Here is a 22,749-nt window from a genome sequence, read left to right as displayed (position 1 = left end):
CCAATCTAGCTTCTCAGTATACTTTTCTTCTATTCTTCAGGCTTAAAACCAGCTCTTCGATGTGAGTTATATTTTCTGTTTTACTGAATTATGATTGAGGACATTCATACATTATAGTTATTTTTTTAGGTTATGCATACTTTAATTATGCCATGCTAGACATGAAAATAGGGTTGGTTTCAGCTACATGTCTTCCATATCCTATCTGGGGCTCCAAAGTGCAATCTTTTTCGTTCCACATACAACAAGTATTTTCACTGGTCACAACAGTGTGCCAGTGAAAACCCCTAACCCTATTTGTTCATGTGTAGTGTTTAAGGAACATTAATAGAAATTGCATATAAGGTGTTTTAGGGACATTTGTAAATTGCAGCTTCAGAAAACTGAACCAGGGTTACACTCGTCCTCTCTAAATGGCACAATTTCCTGCATGAACATCGGCACAAGTCCTACCTCACCCTTACGAAAAAGACAAAAAGATTATCCTTGGCGCATCAGTGCAGTCAATGTAAAAAGTTAGTCTGGAGCACTGGTTCTAACAACGCAGACACAGCTTTCTGCTGGTCTTTGCTTGTATATTTGACAAATAAAACAGAAAATAAGACATACGTGGCCCATATTTATAATAAGAAAGGAAACGGTAAGCAGAGTCAACATATTACAGGATCTTAAAAATATGACTGTCCAGATATGGATGTCCCACTTGCCATGAAAGCCATTGATCAGGTGTGACCTCACCACATCCAGGTCTCTGGAATCACATAATGACAATATCATTACAGTAGCCTAGCAAATGAAGGAGAGAGGAAGAGTGTGGAGAAGTAAAGGGAGGAGGGTGGAGCATGAGGAGCAGTGAAAATAAGTGTGAAGGCAAATTACAGAAATGGGAGTGATTGAGGTGTGGTCTTGCTCCTGAACTTAAACTAAACACATTTTTATTTCCATCTCATGAGCTAGGACCACACCATCAATTAGAACTATGACCGTTTATTGAATTCAAATGATAGTTAAGTTGGTGGAAGAAGTGAAGGCTGGGCATGATGTAAGTCTTAAGGGTTGGGGGGGATGTATAGCTGATATGATTTGTACGACCAGCAGCCCATGGCTCTGACTAGGTGTTGAGGAACCCCTCAGTTGAAAGCTCTCGGAGCAGATGGAGAGCCATAGAATAGATTGAAGCGAGAGTCTGGTTGTGGTCAGGACTTGCTTGTGGGTGGAACCAGGATCGGATTGTGACAATACCAGTCTTGGTAACGAAAAGAGATTTTCTGGTTTGTAGTGAGAGGTTCCTAAAGACCTCTCTCCCTCTTTCTTCCTCTTTCTGCATCTGTCTTGATCTGTCTGTCCCTCAGTCTCCCTTTCTCATCTGTTGGTAATCATCTCTCTGTAAAGACCCAGTTCAGTCATCCACTCTCTGCTAGATTATCGACAGTCATACCCGTGTATTCCTGTCAGTCTCCGAGCCGTTGCTTCCTAGCAGATCTGCATTGGCGAAACACTCACCTGGCCCTGGATTCCCAGAGCCTGCCTGCTCCACTGGGTTCTCTGATGCCCCCGTGACACAAACATTATTGAAAAGAGGGATGGAGAGTGCTGGGCTCATGGGAATGCAAGGGCTGAAGATTGTTGATATCGGAGTCATTAAACTTTTCTTTACTTCTCTGGCTTACAGAGGATCCGCTGCCTCTCTATCTGTAATTGCAAACTGAAGATAGCAGCATTTAGGGAAGCTGGGTAGAAACCATCTGATGGAGCTTGATGTGAAAAGTCCAGGGCTGGGGGATTTCTGAGTGCAAAGTTGATGTTAGTTGTAGCAGACGTGACTCCATCATGTTTCCAGGGTTGTGAGAGCAAACAGCTTAAGAGTATCGCCACTGCAGAAGAAGCAAACATGTTGGCATCCTGCTGTATGTAAGCAGAGGGTTGTAGACGCTGGGGTAGAGGTTAGTGGCGTTGCTCTATCAATGCTAGGGATGAAAGTAGAGGACTGATGCTGGTGTGGAAGATACAAAACTGGAATCATTCTCTCAGGAATGAGAGCAGAAGATTGTTGATGTGGGAGATAGAGGGGGGGTATTGCTGGCATGTCTGTGCTAAAATGAGAGCAGAAGTAGAAGCATGTGGTGGCTGGGTAACTTGATGATCTACTTATGTGACATATTAAAGCTGAATGTGCATCAGAGGTGCCGCAGTACGACTCCTGGTCTTTATTGAATTGATGGAGGCAAGCTTAATGTAAGAATGCTAAACATCTCAGCCTCCAAAATGGAGTTCTAGGTTGAGAACCAGAGTCATGTAGCTATCCAACTCGTCTCTCTGAGCTGGAAAAGCTGAGCAGATGATGTCTCTGTAAGGAGAGAATGCATGAGCGTACTCTGGTCTTTAAATGAGCAGACTTTAGAGCGTATAATAACATCACTTTTATGGCCATCAGTCATTGTTGGTTAAGAAAGTTGGCCAAGAGAGGAAAGGAGTAGTTTAGCTAGATCAATATATTTACCAGTAAAATTTGTTGACAAAGCAGGACTGAGGCTTTAGGAGGTTTCGGGGGTGGTTTGTTTTGAGGAAGGATTGTGGAATCTGCATGATGCTTGTCTGGGGAATGCATGCACAGAGGAACAGTAAATACTGCGGCAAAAATGGCTGATGGGCTTCAAGAAGAAGAACGTGATTGGTGAGACCACCCAGAGCTGCAGAATGTGACCTGATGGCTGTCAAGGGGATATTACAGTAATCTCAATTTACATGACAGCAATCTCAATTTGAGTATTTCAGTTGTCATTCTACTATATTTCATATTCAGGGGTCACTAACTGGGCGACTGCGGTCCGGATCCGGACGTAGATGCCGTCTCATACAGACTCGGACCTGTAATCAGTAAACTGTCATGGGATTTAAAATTTGACGGGCCACTTCTACTTTATCGATGCAGCTTTTACAGTGTTTATGGCATTGATTATCAGCTCAGGAAACACACAGACCAGTTACGTACGAGTTTTACAATCCCATGTGACACCACTCAGCCAGTAAAATCTACGCATGGCAGGTGCTAAACATCACGTTCAGAGGAGAGGCGAGAGACCGACAATAAGAGGTCAGACAAAAAAGAAACATAAATAAAGCGACACAGAGAGGAAGAAGATCTCTCAGCTATGAACATAATCAAAATTAATATCGTTTCAGACTGACCAATGAACTCCAAATGTGTTTGAGAATGACCCTGACACCATTCAGGCTGCGATTCAAAATACTGGCAGGACAAGCTGCAGCTCAGTTCTCCCATTATTAAGCAGCAGGGATATAAGGGAGTGATAAAAGACAGGAAAAAAATGTAAAAGTGTGAAATTCTTTACATGTTAAAGATGCATTTAAGTTAGTTCAGGTCATTCATTTATTAGTTTTTCCAGTTCTGCGCTTTATTTTAAGATGTACAGTTATATCACAGGTTCTTTATTAATGTTGTCAAAATGTTTTTGAATTGTACTGAATTTATTTGATTACATCCATCCATCCTATACACTGCTTAATCCTCATTAAGGTGGCAGGGGGGCTGGAGTCTATCCCATCTGACTCGGGGTGAAGGCAGAGTATCCGGATAAAACCCACCCTCCATGTGGAAAGGGAAAGCCGAGACGTGAACTGGGGACCTTCTTGCTGCAAGGCGAAAGTGCTAACCACCATCCACTGTTCAGCCCTTATTGATTACATGCAGATGCTAATAAAACTACGAAGTTATAACAACATATATCACACTAATTCAAGTTAGACTTTACGATGTTCCGGACCTCTGCTTTGATACATTTTCTCTGATTGGACGTCTTTGAATTTCAGTTGACTACCCCTGTTCTAAATGGTCACGTCCTGCTTCAACGTGAAGGCAATTTAGAAGAATTTTCACAGAAATGCCTTTTAAGAATAAAACATGAACCACAAAAAAAATCATTTAAAAGCTAGACATAATGCTGTGAAGCATGAAGGATTAAGGACTCTTGATCTTGGCTGCATTACTTGGTAGAATTATAATTGCACTCTGCCGTGTAGGTTTGTATGTGGTTATTGTGTAATGAGCTGCTGTCATTTGCCTGTAATTTAATAAAGGTAAACACATGGATAGTTGTGCATACTGTCATTGCACTCTGCAGCATGTCTTCATGTCTCCAGAGGCTACAAATTTATCATCAGTGTCCTGCTGTCTTCTGGTGCTGCAGAGTTTTAATGAACTGCAGGAGAACTTTTTTTTATGTAGTACGAAATATCTGTGGACAGCTGCTATAGTAATAGATGTAAAAATCCCTCGCATTTATAAGATCAGATAAGACGGTGCAACTCTTACAGTCTGGCAGCTGAGTGCCAGGGAGTTACTAATATGCAGACACATCTAAATGGACCTACAGAGAAGATGATGAATAATCAGCCAAATTCAAATCACTGAATCTCCATTCATTACAACAAAATGTGTCTTGGGTCTTAATGAAACAAATTAAAACAAATGGCTTCCTGGGAGGTAGAAAATCTGTCTAAAAATGTAAGCCAGCATTAAAATGATTAGATATCTCAAACAACTATTAGCTCACTCTACCAAGGACAGTGATACTTTAATGTTAGTTTGTGTATTGTCGCCAAGTTGTAGGCTTGCCATAATCATCATCATTTTAAAAATGCATTGTCCTAATTGGTGTCACCGCCTACAGCTTGCATTGTCTGTGCAGGGCTGTCTGAAGACATAGGATATTATGTGCCATCTAACTGCTCACAAAAGCTGAGCAAACTGGGAGATGCATGTTTGCATTCCTCAACTTAACAAATCACAGCATCCATTTGAGTAGGTTTACAACTAATGCTGTGTTTACTTGGCTGCTTGTGCTTCTGTGTGCCTGAAAACTGCAAGGACAAGTGTGCAAATACACTCGAATCGAGAATTAGCCAAGTTGCTGTTTATTTTGCAGTCTTTGCACACAATACATTGTTTTCACACAAATTGTGTCGCCGTCTTACGAGTTACCGCAACACAGTTCGTCTACGAATGCAATCATCAGCTGTGAATGGCACAAGCATACTGAGACATGTTGGTCTTTTAACAGTAGACACGACAAGCTGCTGATTTAATGGTACTGTGTCAACATTAAAGCAAGTGTAGAGTCTTTGGTTAAATTGCCAGTTTCTTTATCTTATCTGTGTCCGTACAACTAATGTTTATATTTGCTCATTTTATTGCAGACCATTCTCAGATTCAACAAAGCTGAAGCTGCTACTATTTGCTCATTTTAATTCGTCTTTTCTCATTAGCAATTGATATTTCCAACATTATGATGGCAACCACAATAAAAAGGCTCCAAAGGGCATCTCCAGTGTTGCTATCAGCACAGCACAGAGCGCAAACCTGTAAATAAAACAATAGAGACACTTGAACATTTATAACCATGTTGCCTAATTGACTTTGCTTCAGTTGCTCTTGTCAGTTTATGGTAATGTTAAGTTACAAAAGACTAATCCTGACTTGCTAATTTAGGTTAAAGAGGCAGAGTAAGATACAAACATCTTGTCTTTGTCTGCTTATTTAACTTTTACTTTGGGTAATGGCGTGGCTGTAGACTTTATCACCAGTTATTACTGAAACCAGTCTCAGCCAACAGCCAGAAAAGCTCTCAAAGACCTCACATTTCACCAAAAAAGGGTACACTTGTAAATGAATACTATTTAAAAATGTCTGTCTGTATAATCTACTTTGCTCCAATCAGTCATGTTAGTTTTGTGGTGACAAATTACTCCTCATGAATAATATATCTGTGTAGATTCTCAGTCATCCTGGTCATTGTAATCCTAAGAGCTTAAGTGGACTTTTCTTTTTGCTTTTGAAGGGATTTGACCTCCTATCCAAGAGTCCCATTGAGTGTCTCACATGGCTAATGTGTCAGTGCTCATTAATGGCCTAAGACTTACAACCCTCGAGATGTGAATGGCTGTAAAACTCTCAAATCATGAGAGAACCAAGACTGCATTATAACTACCTGATAAGTAATGTCTTAGACCCTCTCAGGGGTCTGTGACACTAGTTATTAGATTAGTCCCGCAATCAGTCACACCTCGAAGCATGTGAGTCGTGGGGTGGGCCTTTGAAAATATCTTTAAAACTAAAAAGAGAAGTCAAGTTGTTTTCAACCGAAGCTATTCGGATTCACCCAATAAGCTAATTTATGGAACAAGAAAGGACCCTCAGTTATGTTAGCTAAGTTATTCACAGGTTAACAGTTAACTGTTATCTTTTGTAATAATTGGGGAAAATGCAAGCCACCTTGGCAAGAAGTGAATGCATTTGAAAACGTCTGATTTTCTGATTTAAATAACAACGAATAAATATAGTCCTAACCTTTTTGTTGTGTTATAACCTTTGTTCTTTTATGTCCATTCCCACTGCTCCACAACAAAACAGTTACAACATAAAAAGAAATCCACATTGCCGTTGGTTGTTTATGCAAGCAGGTCTACCACTGTACATGGATTTACAGAACCAGAGGGATTTTACTCTTTACATTACAGTATAATGTTGTTTAAATGCCAGAATGGCTTTGGAGACCAAACAGTCTGAGTGGTCTTGCGCTGGTCACCATTAAAATAGGGCCTTAAGAGTTCATTAGGTCTGTCTGTACCAACTAAAATCCTTCACTCAGTCTCTACACACCTCCAGCATGCTGTCACAGTTCTGCTGCTGTCTCTCCTTAAAAACTTTCTGGGATAACCAGAGCAGGCACCATTAATCCACCCAAATACAGACATCTGAGAACATCTAATGTTCTGCTTTTGACATTGCCTGATATGTTTGTGGCATTACAGGAAAAAATCCATGCTGACGAAACACATTGTGCCACGCGCAAAGACATTTTCGCAGTGGGTTGACATAGGACTAAACCTGTGACTCTGCTGACCGACTGAATTTTCTGTAATCTTTCCACTGAGAAAATTATCCCCGAACAACAGAGAGTGCTATCTTAGCTCGTTGCCATGGTGAACCCCAGCAGGTCTGAGCCTCAGGTGTGTGTGTATTGGTGCATGTATCTGTGTGTGTGTGTGTGTGAGAGAGAGAGAAAGAGCAGGCAAGAGAAAGGGAAGGATAGAAGGAGTGATTAAAATTGGGCAGATTTTGAGAATGCTCTCTTCACAATGCTCGCTTGTTCTCTGCTAGCGTCTACTGGTGTGTGTGTGTGAGAGAGAGACACTGAAGGCAGCTGTACACCAGTCAACAGTCTGCATGATAATAAGCCGATAGGTAGCAGACTTTACCTTACACACACACACACACACACACACACACACACACACACACACACACACACACACACACACACACACACACACACACACACACACACACACACATTATCCTTTCCTTCCATCCTCATAAGAATTTCTTCTTCATCCCTCATTTCCTCCCTCCCTTGCATGTGTCCTTTTTTTCTCTTTTCTCCCCACTTTTTCAGCTTAGCTCTTATCGTTTCTGTCTCAGAGCTTCGCCTTTTCTTCTCTGTAGTCAAGCGTGTCACATGCACACACATGTAAACACAAACAAGCCACCATTAGAGTACACTTACTTGCACCGTGTACCGCAAGCACGGAAGCGTCTACCCGTACTGCTGACAAGCAAACACACACACATGCGTACACCATGCCTCTTGGATGCACACACTCTTATGAACAGTGAGTGTGTGTGTGTGTGTGTGTGTGCCTCGGTGTGCACATGCTCTCCTGTCCTGGTCTACCCTATATTTGCTGTATCTGTGCCAGCCCACCGGCCATGTACTGTCCACCACTCTTTCTCTTTCTTACAGTTTGTGTGGTTGTAGTTGACTCTGTGTGTGTGTGTGTGTGTGTGTGTGTGTGTGTGTATGTGTGTGTGTGTGTGTGTGTGTGTGCGCATGTGTGCAGCTTATCAAGGTTTGTAAAAGCAGCCCCGGTGACAGAGGGAAAAAAAAAAGAGAATAGAGGAGGAGGAAAGCAAATGAGACTGAGTAGGATTGGGGGTGGGGGTAAAAATGAAGAAGGACAGAAAGAAAGGAGGAGGAAAAAAGAGAGATATAGCCAGCGGGCAGGATAGAGCTGTCTGTGTGTGTGTGTTTGTGTGTGTGTAATGGGAGCGCTTGGATGGGAAGCCAAGTGTAAAGAAATAATCTTGACAAAGCCTGGAAATGCCTCAGCTCAGCAGTGTCCAGAGCCAACACACAAAAGCAGTATTGATAAGTATGTATTCCCGTCTGTTAATGAGTACACTTCTCTTTAAAAAAAAAAAGATTTCTGGATGATTTGGTGCTGTTTGGGTTTCAGCATTTCATTGATGCGATACATTAAATCGTGATGCAAAGATGAATGCTGTTATTAGTACCAGTATTCATAAGGAACCGAGTGCAAGGCTACTGTCCGCCTAAAAATATATCTGCATTCAGATTATGCTGGAAATGGATGTAGGTTGCATCAGTTGTTTGAAGTTGTCTCATCAGCTTCATTTTTTGCATCAAATTATTTTCTGATGTTTATGTTTCTCATGCTGTCATTGTCTTTGTTTTTGTGATTAATTCCTAATTAATTTCCCTTTTCTGTCTTTCCTGTGTCTCTTTCTTTGTGTCTGTTTGTCTGCGTGCAAGTTTAATGCCACTTTTCAGTTACTTCCTGTTTTATTTTGAAATTGCCCAGTCAGTTCTGAGTGTTTCAATAGTCTTGTTTCTCCCTCTGTCTTTGCCCATTTGTCCTGTTGCTTACCTCTCCACCCTTGTGTCCTATAGTTTGTGTTTTTTGTTCTTTTGATTGCTATTGATTTTAGTTTTATTGGATTGCATTTGTTTTGCTTGGATTACTCCCCATGTTTTGTTTGTTTCACTAAGTTTCTTTTTTCAAGTTTGTTCTCCTCCACAGCTTGCTTGCCGTGTCTGTACTTGGATACTTTTTGAGGAACCTTAACACTTACATACAGTATATCTATATGTTTAGCTTGTGATGAAGAAAAATAGCTCATTCTGTTGCTACATGTATTCATCATTTGATGTCAAGCCTCACTCACTTCCAATACTTTTGGAAGGGAGTGTACTGTCCCCTGCATACCCTCTGACTATCTGTACAAAACGTTGTACTCTGCCAATGTTCTGGCTCGTCTTATCTTCACGGACTCACCCTCTGTGTTGGTAAGCCCACCGTATGCCAGAATACCATTAACACACCCCACTACAGCAAACTTCGGATGGAGATTATGAGTAAATTTCTTCAACACTTAAAAGCAAAGATTACTTTAACCATACACCTGAATTATTCAAAACATACTTTTCAACAAAGTGCTTGTATTTGACTCTCTCTCCTCTTAAAAACTGAAAAGATGTGTAGCTGTGGGTAGAACTAGTGGTACCTCCAGAAAGTTCTTGTGAGCTGACTAGTACTGGTTTTTACTTTTTTATGTTACCAACTGCTGTTCTATTCCAATACCTGTCTACTCGCCAGCTGTAAATCTCGAGCTAACTTTAAAGTTCTGCCCCCTTTAAAGTTTGTGTACACCTCCACCTACTAAACACACAGCTGTTACAGTCACCTAGTACTGCTTTCAACTGCAACACAATTTTTGCATGCACTGAAACTTAGACATTGGAGTTTTAGTAATTGAACTTGATTGCGAGCTTCCTCTGACTTCCCATTGGAGGTTGAGCTGCTTAGAATGGGCAGTCATTAGAGAAATACAACCATTAAAAGCTCTGCTCAGGATATGATAGGGATCTGAAGTTTCTATGTCATTTAATTATTCTGATTTTGTAAAACAGTACTTTTTGCAGGATGAAAATAAACTTTGATTGAAATGCATATCGATAAATCAACACCAAAAGCAACAAAAGCCAAGAAAACTCTGAATTGATGCCTAACCAGAAAGGTCCTTTGGCCCATTAGCATGAGTTTTTCATGCCCGTACCTTCAGCTCTCAATTTCCTGTCTTTGTGGGGAATATCAGTGCATATACATTGTTTCCTCTGGTTCCAAAAATAGTCCAATATGATACCAGGAGTCTGTTTGTATCAGAAATTATCGATTGCAAACGGTATTACACGAATGTCTTCCTGTAGCCTTCCTAGAATTAATCAGACAACAGTCAGACAATCAAACAGAACATGACCATCAATAAACCACACAATATTAAGCTACAAAAATCCAATAGCCTTCCAGCCTTATCTAGAAAAACAAAGCATCACTGAGACAGACAACAAGGAGATGTAGAAATAATAAACTTAAGGGTGGCTGGAACTGTCAGTAAATGTGAAATCAAAAAAATATACGAGGATGCGTACAGTCTTCTAAAATCTGCTTTAGTCTCGGCTCACATCCTCTGGTTTTTCAATCTCAGAGCAAAATATAAGCAGCTAATTTATCCTCTCTGTCCCACTGAACTGTTCAATGAACTGAATGACAATTGTGTAGTCTCAACAGGGACTGCTGTAAACTGCAGAAAGGTGGTGCTCACCTCAGTGAAGGTAAAAGTTAGAAGTAAGCAGATAGACACATGGAGAGTATACGGAACCAAGAACTGACTGTCTAGCATGTTGCCATTATAATATATGCCAGACCTTGCCATCTTTTTATGTGATCCTTCTGTTTGGTTTGTCTTTGAGTTGTCAGAATGTTTCTACTTATTGGTATATTGTTGTTTTCAGGTCAAGTTGGGCTATTATGGTATTGTCTCCAATTGTAATACGTAATGTAGTGGAACTAGAACTAGATAGCTTTACGCAACATCTCAATCTGACATGTGACTTTTAGTTAGTGTTAGTTAGATCTTAGCCACAGTCAAAGTCAATTTTGGTGAGACTAGGCCCAAAGGTTTAAAACAGGAGTACGCTTGAATCAAAGTAATAAATTCCTCTAAATGATAAAAGCCTACTTTGACAGACCCTTTTCAGAGCAGACATTTTGGTCTGTCATAGCACAAAAAGCACGGGTGTTATTACACAGGTGTTACTACACTTATTTTATAACAATGTATATAAGAAAAGTTTCCTATCCTTAGATGTGTATATTTTACTATTTTACCATTTCTTACAATCTTTTTTATCTTGTACTTGCACCTTTCGTGACTTTTTGCACCCCTCTGTTTGTTCCTAAGAGCTCTGTAACGATCTTATCTTATCTTGTCTTATCTTACACATGTATCATTATAACACACACTGCTTTCCATTTTTCTGAGTTTGTTCCAGAATCCCAGCATTGTGCACGCAGGCACTGGAACTGAGCAGTTGTCGATCAAATGCATTTTACCAGTTGACGAATCAAAATGTCCGCTATGTAAAATGTTAGAGAAGGAGGAGACGAGACTCTTCCTACAGACATGCAAATATGCACACTTTCAGTCTCTCCTTAAAAGCAATCATACTGTTCTGTTGGCAGGAAAAATGACAGAAGCAGCTTTGTGATGAGTGATGAAAGAGAGCCGGAGAGAGATCAAACCCAGCTCTGTTCGAAAGCTTCTGAACCTTTTGGAGTTTTTTTCATCTTTTGCATAAATCTCACCTTAGACGTCATCAGATTTTCACGCAAGTCCTGAAGGTGGATGAAGATGTAGAGTTGACACAGTTTAGATCAAAATAATACACGTTGTAAATAGAGATATTCCTAGAAGTTCCATTTTGCCAGAAAGACCTATTTTGACTTGCTGGACCCGGAAAAGCATGTTTGGGATAAAAAAGGAACCAGCATGCACAGTATTGTTGTTAACCACCATTAATACTTAATTATTACAGCAAGCTGTGCTTTTACTGCGACGACAAATCAAAATGTAGTTTCAGCAGTGGAATGTTGTGAGGGGTTCAGAGAAGTCCAACAAGTGAAGTAACACACTGATCATGCAGCATGAAGAAATACAGGTACTCAGTGGGGATGGGGGGAATTTCCGATTCTTAGCTGCATCGCGATTCAGATCGAATTAATTCACAAATGTCCAAATTTTGATTATTTAAATCTGTTAATTAAAGTAATACAGAAGGTTCTTAATATTGCAGAACTAAGAAACACGGTACTCGTCATCTCCAGGACACTTTGAGATGCGCACCTGGAGCAGACACGCCGACACGCACACAAAGGAAAACAAACATGGCTGACTGCCACCCACCTCGCCATGAGATAAGAACAGCTGCTTCTAATTTAAAAGCAGACATGTGGAAACACTTCGGCTTCTGCAACGTCGACGGTGGAAGCGGACTGGACAAGAGCCACGTTATATATAAGCTACGTCACGCTAAAATAAAATACTTTGGCAACACAACAAACACGAGAAGCCATGTAGCTCGATTCTACGGCTACTAGTAGCGCTACCGACCACGGAACAATCGAGGAAGCAATTAGAAAGCTGCCACCCTCATTGGAAAATTACGAAGGCCATCACGGCATTTATTGCCAAGGATTTGCGTCCTTATTCCATCGTGGAAAATCGGGGATTTCGAGCACTGCTGCACACATTGGAGCCCAAATACATCATCCCATCCCGACGCCTTTTTCACCGACACAGCCATCCCAACCGTCCATTAGTTTAACAAAATATAATTGAAATGAATTCAACTCTTGCTTCTTATTACAAATGCACTGGTTTTAAAAATTGCAACTGATGAATGCTTATTCAGTGAGACAAAAAGAAATGTGAAAAAGTGCATCGATATACATATACTGAACATGCGTCAACAGTCGTTTTGTAATTAAATCGTAGCCCCTGAATCGCTGTCGAATCATGAGGTGCCCACAAATTCCCACCCCTAGTACTAATGTGGCTCTGCTTTCCTCCAACAGTCCAAAGATGTCCGGTTAGCTGGTGATTCTACACTGGCTGTGCATGTGAGCGTGAGTGTGCATGCTTGTTTGTCTCTCTCTGTTAGCTCTGTGATGAACTGGCAACTTGTCCACCCTTTCCTCTTGCTCAGTAGGGGCTAGCTCCTCTCAGCCCTGTGAAGGATAGAGTGGGGTATCGATAATGGATGGATGGATGGATTCAATCAGCCAATAGCGAGCGTGGGCCTCTTTTTAACCGCTAATTTAGGGTTTGTCAAAGTGCCACCCCTTGTGTGAAGGAATGAGCTAGCATCGAGCGGTCCAAACTGGCTTTGGGCTGTAGAGTGGAAGTTAACAGAGTCCACGGGGCAGCATTAGACCAAGCGAGAGGGTGAATGAGAGCATGAAGGAGAGGTGCAGACAGAGAAAGCCTGAGGAGAGAGGACGGATAGGGAGGGGATGATGCAGGGAACGATAGAGAAAGCAACACGATTAGATGTTTGTAGACGAACAGAGGACGGAAGGGAGAGACGGAGAGATGTACTGTTATGTGAGAGAAGATCACTTTAAATGGGCCTCAGAAAAATAGTAAGTTTCTGTCCTTGTGTGTGTATGTGTGCGCGCGCGTTTTTTTGCGTGCTTCAGCTGCATCGACGGGGATGTAGGAGGACAGAAAGGGCTGTCTCCTCCTTTTACCATCACGCACTGTTCTCCCGCTTATCTTCTCTCTCCTCAGCTCGTTCTCCTTTCTCGTGCTCTTCCTCACCTCTCACGGCTCTCGTTGTCAGCCCTCCCGTTTCGTCTCCTTTCATTTCCTCTTGTCTCTCTCTTAATTATACCTGTCATTTTTCATTCCTCTCTTATTTCCTACATTTTCGACCCTGAACATTTCTTCTCTTCCATTTCCTCTGCTCTCACCTCCTTTCCTGTCCTCTGTGAGTCAGAAAGACCAGAGTCACCAGGCTGGTGTGTACCGGTTGACATCTCAGCTGCATAATAATACGCAGTGTGGTTACTTTTTCCCTTCCCATCTTTACATGTTTTGTATGATTGATGACTGATGGCATATGTAAAAATGCTTATAAGGGGATATCTCTCACTCACATTCCACTGTTATATGCAGGATATGTTTTATGCAAACATATATATAAGGTATTTTCAAGAGATAGAAATATATGTGGCTCTTTAAGTGACAGGTAGGGCTTTCTCAAAGTGTGGCTTTTTAGCTGTCAATCTGACTCCAGGTTTTCTGTAGCTTTGGTATTTCTGCTCTTTAGCCATCACTGATAACGCAAAGATTGTTTGTAGGCAGAATGGTTCTGAACTTCTGAGACAGATCCTAAAAAGTTAATGTAAACATGAAATATAGCTTCAGCATCAACACCGCAACACGCATGTAGTCACATTTCAGGAAGTGTGACGTGAAAGCTAATATTTCAAAACACAAAATTAAATTTTTTTGCTGCTTGATACAAAAAAACCCTTCATTTTTCTCTTTTTGTATGACTAGCCTATGAGATATCTTACTCATATCATAGTCTGATTTAAGGGTTCCCTATACATGCAGAGTTTTGTTGTTGTTTTTTTTTTTTTTTTACATTTACAAGACAGAGTTTGAGGGCATGCAGGCTCCACTTGTGCACAGCAGGAGAGCAACACTGAAAAGAAAGATTTGGCATCAAAGAAAGAAATGCAACATTAGTTGTAGGGTTGCACAACAAACAGAATATTAATCATGACACTATTTAGATTTCTCACAATGAAATCAACATGAACCACCCATGCAGATAAAATCCCTTCATTTCAGCTCGGGTAAAACTGCTACTCTTTTTTTTTTTTTTTTAGCTCATTGTTGCTCACACAGCTGTGTGAACCGCTGAGCTACAGCAACTAAGGGGAGACTAGAGGCTTCTCTTTGCACAGCTGACTAGCTCATACTAGTTATACGCAGCCTGTGAGGCATTAAGGGAGCATCAGTAAATTCTAGGGTTTATTGACGAGCAGCTGTTCAGCAAGTGAGGCATTCTGGGTACAATTTCATTGATATTTTGCCTCCAGGAGATGAACTCGGGTAAAGAAAAACCTTATTTTACATCCAATTTTAAAGCAGATTGGTACATTAGCAAGAATATAGCACAACATGGAGGTAAATATAGTGCTCTGTTTATTTTAAAATCACTGTCTGAGTGCTTTTCTTGTTAATGTTACAATGCATCCATGTAACCATATCGCTGAAAATCTAAATATTGCAATGTCAGTGTTTCAATTATCGTACTGCATTAGTAAAACGGGATGCATCCTTTCATTCCTGGAAGACAGCCTGTGAGCATCAAATGTTTTTGAAAATTGGTGCCCTTTCTGGTAGATTCGTCTTGCTATTGAAAAAGCTGAAAGCTGAACATTTCGCTGTGCGATGACATTTACACAGCTAATATTGGTGCAGCAGATTGCTTGGGTCACTTTGTGTTTATTTTCTGTATTTTTTAAGATAGCGATAATAAATTCCAAACTGTTTGCTGTTTTTTTTCTGGTGGACGTCACTAATGCTAGGTTTCCCTACTCTAAGAGATTGCAAAGTCGGCCGCAGATCGGCCATCCAACTGACTGTTTGAGGTGTGTGTTTGTGCAGTTGCATTGGCCCTGTGTGGGCTTTGGCAGATCAGAGAAGAGCACATGGTGTATAATTATTTCCAGAGGAAGACAAATGGCAATAGTGCAGTGAAGACCAGGAGCAAGAGAGGAAGAAAAAGGCAGAGATGCAAAAACAGCACGGTAATGACAGGCAGAAACAGATAGGCTGGGTGAGGGAGGGAGGGTGAGATAGAGGGATCAGGAGAGTTGAGCCATGACAGTAGGAGAGGCAGACGGAGAGAAAAGACAACACAGCAGAGGGGTTGAGAGACAGGCAGTGATTGCGTGCTGACCCTGCGGTGAACCCTTTATTTGAAGCTTTATGCTAACACCTACACATGCTTTCTACCGCTAATTGCTGTTTGTATGCTTCTTAAAATTACAGTATGCTGGTTACGGAGTTTGCTGTTTATATCCGTGCTGTTCGATTTCAGTTATGCTTGAAGAAGATGGAAGCTGTGCGTATGAAAGGGTTGCTGCATTCCTAAAATACCATAAAGTCTCATGTAAACTTTGGCAGTATCAGAGTATACTAGGGTATTTAGAAATCTTAAAGGTATGACTCCTAAAATCATCTTTGTTTTGGCTGCCTGAAGCAGTTTACTCACAGCATGAACTGCAATGCAAGTACGCTGTTATTTTTACCCTTCACATTTTTAGCATTTATTTGAAGCTTTTTTTAAGCATTATTATTGTTCTTTTGAATTTGCATTGCCGTGTTCACAGAGGTTCAAGATGTTGATTTAATGCTTTATGGAAAGCCCTTTCACATCCATCTAGGGCTGGGCGATAAATCGAATTAGTTCGATTAATTCGCCTTTTTAAAACCTGACTATTTGAAAATTTGCCTAATCGTAAAATCAAGGCGAGCTTAAATATAGAACAATACAGATTCTTCTTCTGCCATTCACGACTTGTGCATTGGTGTTTGCTTACGCCTCTCATCTCCTTCCGCCAAAACACTCACACCGCCGTCATGGCGGACAGAACAGCAGACGAAGAGTTGGTCACGAGAAAACGGCCTCAGGTTACATCGATTATAGGGAAGTGGTTCGGCTTTGACAAGACTGACACAGAGCAAACTACAGTCATGTGCAAGGTTTGCAAAAGTACTGTGAAAATGAAGAGTAGCAGCAAAACTAACCTCTTTCAGCACCTCTGGCAGAGGCATCCTAAAGAATGGGAAGAGTGCCCGCAGCTACGGGAGTGCGGCATGGCTAGCACTAGCCATAGCAAACAGACCACAAAGAAACAGCAAAAAATGATTAAAATCGTAATCGTCCAAGATGACTAAAAAAAAATCGAGATTTTATTTTTTGGCCATATCGCCCAGCCCTACATCCACCCATTATCTATACACCACTTAATCCTCGTTGGAGTTGTGGGGGGGCTGGAGCCTATCACAACTGACTTAGGGACACCCGGGAGAGGTTGCCAGTCTATCGCAGGGCTACACATAGACACAAACAAGCACACTTACATTCACACCTGCGAGCAATTTAGGCCCTCTTTACACGCTAACATTTTACCCGGAAACACAAAGTTGTTTTCGGAGTGAAAAAAATTTGCGTTTGCACTGGAATGTAAAGAATAAACTTTACATCTAAAAGACACGGCTCCCCTGCTTCAAACACATAAGGTTTTAACAAAAAATTGTGCGATGCAGAATGTAGCAAAATCAGTTGCATCAATTGACCTTCAAAGTATACATGCTCACCTTCTTACTCTGAGGAGTACATTGTTGGTTTTCGTCTTTGTGTAGCCAAAATTTATACAACTCAATTGGCAATAATGAAAAAATACAACAATGCCACTCCAGTCCTTTTGCAAAATACATCTGATAAATGCTGGACACTTCCTACTGACTACTAATGACTGGGATGAGGCTGACCTCCGTATACTGCTTCAAGCTCCTTGGATTGAGAGAAGCTTAATTGCATTTTGTTCGTTTGACAAAAGACAGTCTTCATGGTGATATGTGCTGTTTTCTCGTGCCATTTATCAGTATGTCTTTGCAAGACCACCACTAAGACACGCTCTTGTATATTTATAGAAAAAGTGAAGAAACACATCATCGAACAAGCTTCTTGTTAATTTGACTTCTTTTGTTTCTGTGAAGACAAGTGTGGGTGCGGTTGTGTTCTGACTTGTTTTATCGGGCGGTCGGTGTATAAGTGCACTTTGTGACAGCTCTAAGATGACATGCAGTGGAGAAGTTTAATGAAAACTGGGGCTGAAGTTGCTGAGAAAATAAGTGTTTTTCTGGAGGATCAGTCACCCCTCTCCCGCTCTCCCCTTCTCTATCTTTTCCAGCAGTGCTAATAGTGCAGGATTATCCATAGTGAAGATGAAAAGGATTTCATTTCCCTCTGAGCTTTCTCTCTCTGTGTGTGTGTGTGTGTGTGTGTGTGTGTGTGTGTGTGCACACGCACTAAGAGTGTTATTGCAATACACTGTCATAGATGAAAATAGCAGCCAAAGTGATTATTATCTGCTCTCTCTCTTACTGTCTACTCTTTATCTTCCTCCATCTTCCTCCTTCCCTTTCATGTCACTCTCTCTTCACTCTTGCTGTGTTTCTATATTTTCCTGTCTTTGTCATGCCTCTATTTTCCTGGCCCTTTTCTCTCTTTTCCTACATACACAGTGAGCCAACTATTTTTTTTTAAAAATCACCGCTTACATGTCTGTATGACATCCATACTGATTTGTATGCGTGTCAGTATGCATACTGACTGAAATTAACGGAAACACTTTGCTTTTGCACACTGACATGCATGCATTAGATTTTCCTGGTAATCTCAGACATATTTAAATCCACACTAAATTAGCTTTATAATGGCTCAGTTCCATGTAGATTTTAAATGAAGACTTGAACTGCAGTCTGCAAAGGAAAATGTAGAAATAAAAGGCTTGATTCTGTGCAGTACTATTATACAAGTAGGAGCTAGTCCATCGAGAGAGACAGCAGTCTACTAGGCTAATTTACAGTCAGGGTCATTAAACCACTGGAGAAGTAGAGAGTATAACAAGAAGACACAATTGAAAGAGTGCTTGTCAAAACTCAAACAAGAAAAGCACTCAGAGAGCACAATACTCCGCCAAGGCTGCTCAGTCATTGCATGATTTCCAACGTATAAGTCCTGATAAGTCCACAGCGATGGATTTGTAGTAGGATTACAGCCATGTGATCGTCAGCAGGCAGCTGATGTAGTGTTCACTTGTTGTCATAGCTACACTGACATCGTGCTGCTATAGCTTTTGTGCATGAATGATCATGACATTTTATCAAATGTTCAGGTTTTGCACTCAAGACTTTTTATGGACAAATTTAACACCTTGATGCCTATTGTCACGAATTCGCAACATACCACTTTCATTCAGACTGCTGCCGAGGTAGTGTATCCACTCCCCCAGTGCTGGCTTGTGCATAGTCAATGCGTACCTCGGAACCATTTGCAAGCACTGATTTCTCGTAGGAGTGGGACCTAATTATTATATATCTGTTCTATGTGTAATAGATACATTAACAATCTCCACAACTGCTGGTAGTTCAAGCGTTCGCCTCCTTCATTTGCTTCATGTTAAACACAATCTGTCTCCCATCTCCATTAGTACAGTTAATTTGTGTATATATTCTTAAATTTGTGTTGTTAGCATTCTTGTGTTCTTCTGTTTTTCTTATTTATATGGTATATATTGTGTTTTCTTGATTTTTCTTATTGTCACTTTGCTGCTGTGACATTGCAAATTATCCCTTGTGGAACTAAATAGTATAAGTCTCCACTTGGTGGCACAACCAGGTATTACAGCAAATCTACAATACATTTTCTGACATGCATGTTGTTTGTCTGCCCTATTGATGAAGGTATATTTATAATCAGTGGCATTATCATCAGCAATGAATTATTTAATTTAGTAAATTCATAAATTAATCAATAATTATTAACATTACTAATAGAAATGTATCAAATATATCCAAATATCTTTGTTCTCTTTAAGTTGGCGAGCTACAGAACTGTGCAAAACAACCAACTTCTGTTAAGAAATGACAGAGGCAGAGTTCCAAGTATGCCGAGTGGCGGACAGTAATGTGTTACGGTAATGAGATTACTTTTGCTAGTAATGAATAGTGTAATTACTTTACAGTTAATAACCCCAGTAATGCACTTACCATGATGCTTTGTGGCTGAATTGTTGACTGTCTTACTTGGACTTGGGTGCAGTCTGGTCCTCGGGTTTACAGGCAGACTGCCCCTGGATATGATTGAGGTGTGAGCTTAAGGATTTGTGCCTGAGCTTTTAAGAGTGATTTTTCTGGAGAGCTATGTGCAGCCAGGGAGGCTCAGACTGTAAAAAGAAAAAAAACCAAACACTTTTCTATTTCAAGAAATAAGATATGAAGTGTGAGTGTTTTTTTGTTGGTCCCGTCACATTTTTATTCACTGTGGGCACATTTTTCACTGCAGTGTAACTCCTCCACCTCAATAGAAACAGCACAACCATGGGTAGAAGTAGGGCAGTCAAATATGTCTTTTTTGCACGATAACAGTTGGGTCAATATATAATAGAGGGACTTTTGAAGTTCAATAGATATATTTTGCATAGATTTTTTATTAAAAGTAAAAAACTATTGTTTTCTATATTCATTATGATCATGTTTTTACATATTATATAATTATTTATTATGAAAACAATCATTTGGTGATTAAAAAAATGACTGGATGTCACTAAAATGTCAACTGAATAACCGTCCAAATTTAAGAACAACCACCTTCTAATTCGCTAAATAATAATTGTCAGGGGGCAGTCAGGTGAGAACCCAAAGAGCAGGCACACAGAAACAGGCAGGACTAGTGGAATTTCACCAGCAGTTTATTCACAAACCACAGATCCAAACAGAACTGAGAAGCCCAACTCAAACCAAACTACATTCACTACAGTAAAGACTAAACAACAATCTCGAAGCCAAATTAATTTAACCAACGAACTGGGCTGACACTGAAACTAAGGGCGGTTGGTTATTCAACTTAACTAAACGGCTGAGGTAGAAATACCTAACTTTAATCGGTGGGTGCAGGCAGGCTCATGAACCGACGGTCCAGGGGACGCATGTCGGAGCTGCAAGTCATGCAGTGAGGAGCCACGGCGGGAAACCGGCGTCCAGATCACCCGACAGATCGGCTGGGCGGAGCAAGCAGGGTCCGAAGCCCCTTACTGAGGCGAGGGGCAGGAAACCATGTTCCAGGTGACGGCTGGAACGGCAGGACTGAGGGCAACAGACAGCACTGCAAGCAGAATGAGATGCGTATTAGACACAAAAACGATCAGAGAACGTGCAATGTAGTGCACTAGTGACCAGACCAACTTCTCTCTGTAGCAGACGCTAGGATCTGGCGGTGACTGGAGGGACGAGCAGGTCTTTATCTGGCGCTGATGGTAGATCAGATCCAGCTGCTGTCGCTCTGCAGCTGGATCCAATAAGCCCTGACGAACGGTGCAGCCAGAGGTGCAGCACAGAGGGAAGTAAGGGAAGCAAGAAGCAAGGAGAGAATAAGGACAAGACAGAGAAAAGACAGACAGGGAACCAGGGCAAGACTGTGACAATTGTGTTCTTTTTATTAAGTTGAGATAATCATGACATATATTTCTTTTTTGGCAGTATATCAAATTTTACATTGAAAATTACAAATTTTATCTGTGTCCGAGAAATCACTTTCAACTAAGTTACAGATTACAAAAACATCTCTCAAGGAAGTCACATGACCTGCTCCACATGATGTCATTTCCTCCTGAAGAAAAGACTGGCAAGACTCCAAGGCTTTCTTTGTTATTCAATATAAAGTAGTGTGAGTCAAGTGTGGATTTATGTCATGTTAACAAGTTTACTACAACATCTTTATAAATAACTTTCAATTTTATTTTTACTCAGTTGTATATATAATATTTGAGAAAAACCTTTGCGTAAAAATGCCATGTGGTGTTCGGTTATAGGCGGCCATGTTGATTTTAGGCCTGAAAACAGCGAAACATCAACTATGAAACCTGTCAACTATGTTACAAAAAGTCCCACAATTATATATTGACCCAGTTACAATATACACACATCCAACGGACTTGCATGGAAATACTTTTTTCCTCTCTTATTTTTTCTGCCAGTCTTTTATCTCTCCCTTATTTTCTCACCTTTTCTGCTTCCACCGCAGTCTCTCCTGCCAGTTTCTCTCTCTACCTCCATGCCTCTCTCTCCCTCTCATTGGGGCTTCTGTCTATATTTAGACAGACTGAGGCTGTGCTTGATCTGCCATGTGTTTTTCTGCAGATAGGTGTTAATAGGATTCCTCACTCTCCTCAGTAATCATCTGACCTCACAGAAAAACACATGCACAGGAGCACACATACTTACCCATATGCACAGTCATGCTAACCCCTTTCTTACTCTAAACTTAACCATGTGCTTTCAGACACCCAAACTATCTGTGGTTTCCTTTAGTTTCCATGAGTGGATATTGTTTGTACCTTACAGCAAAAGCACACAGTCTACTGCTGCTGTAGGTGGTGTCAACATAGCCTCTATCCCTTAACAAATAAGGGTTAATTAGTGATTGAACTACAGAACTACAGAAAATGTATTGTAAATTCCAATTGTAACAATAGGTGGAGGCTCTTACTGTTTATCGAGATGGAAGACTCGGTACATTTGCTGTATTTATTACTGCAGCGACCCGAGCAGGCAGTCTGACTCAGATCTGACACAGAACTTCTTCTAAAAATGACCGAAACATCCACCAATCAACCAAAACATCAAAACCACTAGCAGGCGAAGTGAAAAACATTGATCATCTTGGGTACCGGCATTTATGTGGGTGTTACTTTGACACATCACACCCACCCAAACATTGTTCCAGATCAAGTACCCCGATGCTAAAACCGCTGCAGAGTGCAGTTGAGTCTGACTCAGCGGATGTAGGCTCGCTCCTTTGACATGCCTTTCTCTACCGTTTCCATTTGTGTGCTGCTGTTTTTAAAAATCCGTTCACCATGGGAAACAACGGCAACCTTTGAGCAGCTAAAAGAATGTTTTGTTGAAGATGTGGATCATGCAATAAGACAGGCCTGCTTGATTCGTTGAGTGATTTCCCCTAGTACTTTTTTTGCAGTGGCACCACTGCAACATCCTGGGCTTAGTTCTGACCAAGATTTTTGTGGTTTGTTTACAGAAATACAAACAAGCCAGAGCACTTGACAATGCAATTGAACCATTCTTTAGTATTGACACAGCTGTGGAGATCTTCTGTCCAGTCAGTCAGTTGCATCCGACGGAATCGGTGACATGAATAAAGT

General features: G+C 40.9%; 1 protein-coding gene and 1 long non-coding RNA gene across 5 annotated transcripts in view; one reads left to right on the top strand and one right to left on the bottom strand.

Annotated features, from left to right (window-relative positions):
• LOC110959866 (junction plakoglobin-like) overlaps positions 1-22,749 on the top strand; it is a 123,126-nt gene that overhangs the window by 17,927 nt on the left and 82,450 nt on the right. The window contains exon 1 of one of the 4 annotated variants that reach the window (XM_051941391.1): positions 13,184-13,362. The exons of 2 other annotated variants lie outside the window; for them this stretch is intronic. The gene's annotated coding sequence lies outside the window, so the exon portion shown is untranslated. Of the gene's footprint in view, positions 1-13,183; positions 13,363-22,749 lie in introns of those variants that run through there. One more of the 4 variants, XM_051941393.1, reaches the window with a different exon arrangement.
• Positions 20,236-21,660, bottom strand: LOC127531653 (uncharacterized). Its single transcript, XR_007938786.1, has 3 exons — positions 21,592-21,660; positions 20,774-20,892; positions 20,236-20,693 (listed from the first exon to the last, which is right to left on the bottom strand). It is a non-coding gene; the product is annotated as an uncharacterized LOC127531653 (long non-coding RNA).

The sequence above is a fragment of the Acanthochromis polyacanthus genome, chromosome 21, assembly GCF_021347895.1.
Source record: "Acanthochromis polyacanthus isolate Apoly-LR-REF ecotype Palm Island chromosome 21, KAUST_Apoly_ChrSc, whole genome shotgun sequence".
NCBI lineage: Eukaryota > Metazoa > Chordata > Actinopteri > Pomacentridae > Acanthochromis > Acanthochromis polyacanthus.
This window is presented reverse-complemented; position numbering and strand designations above follow the sequence as displayed.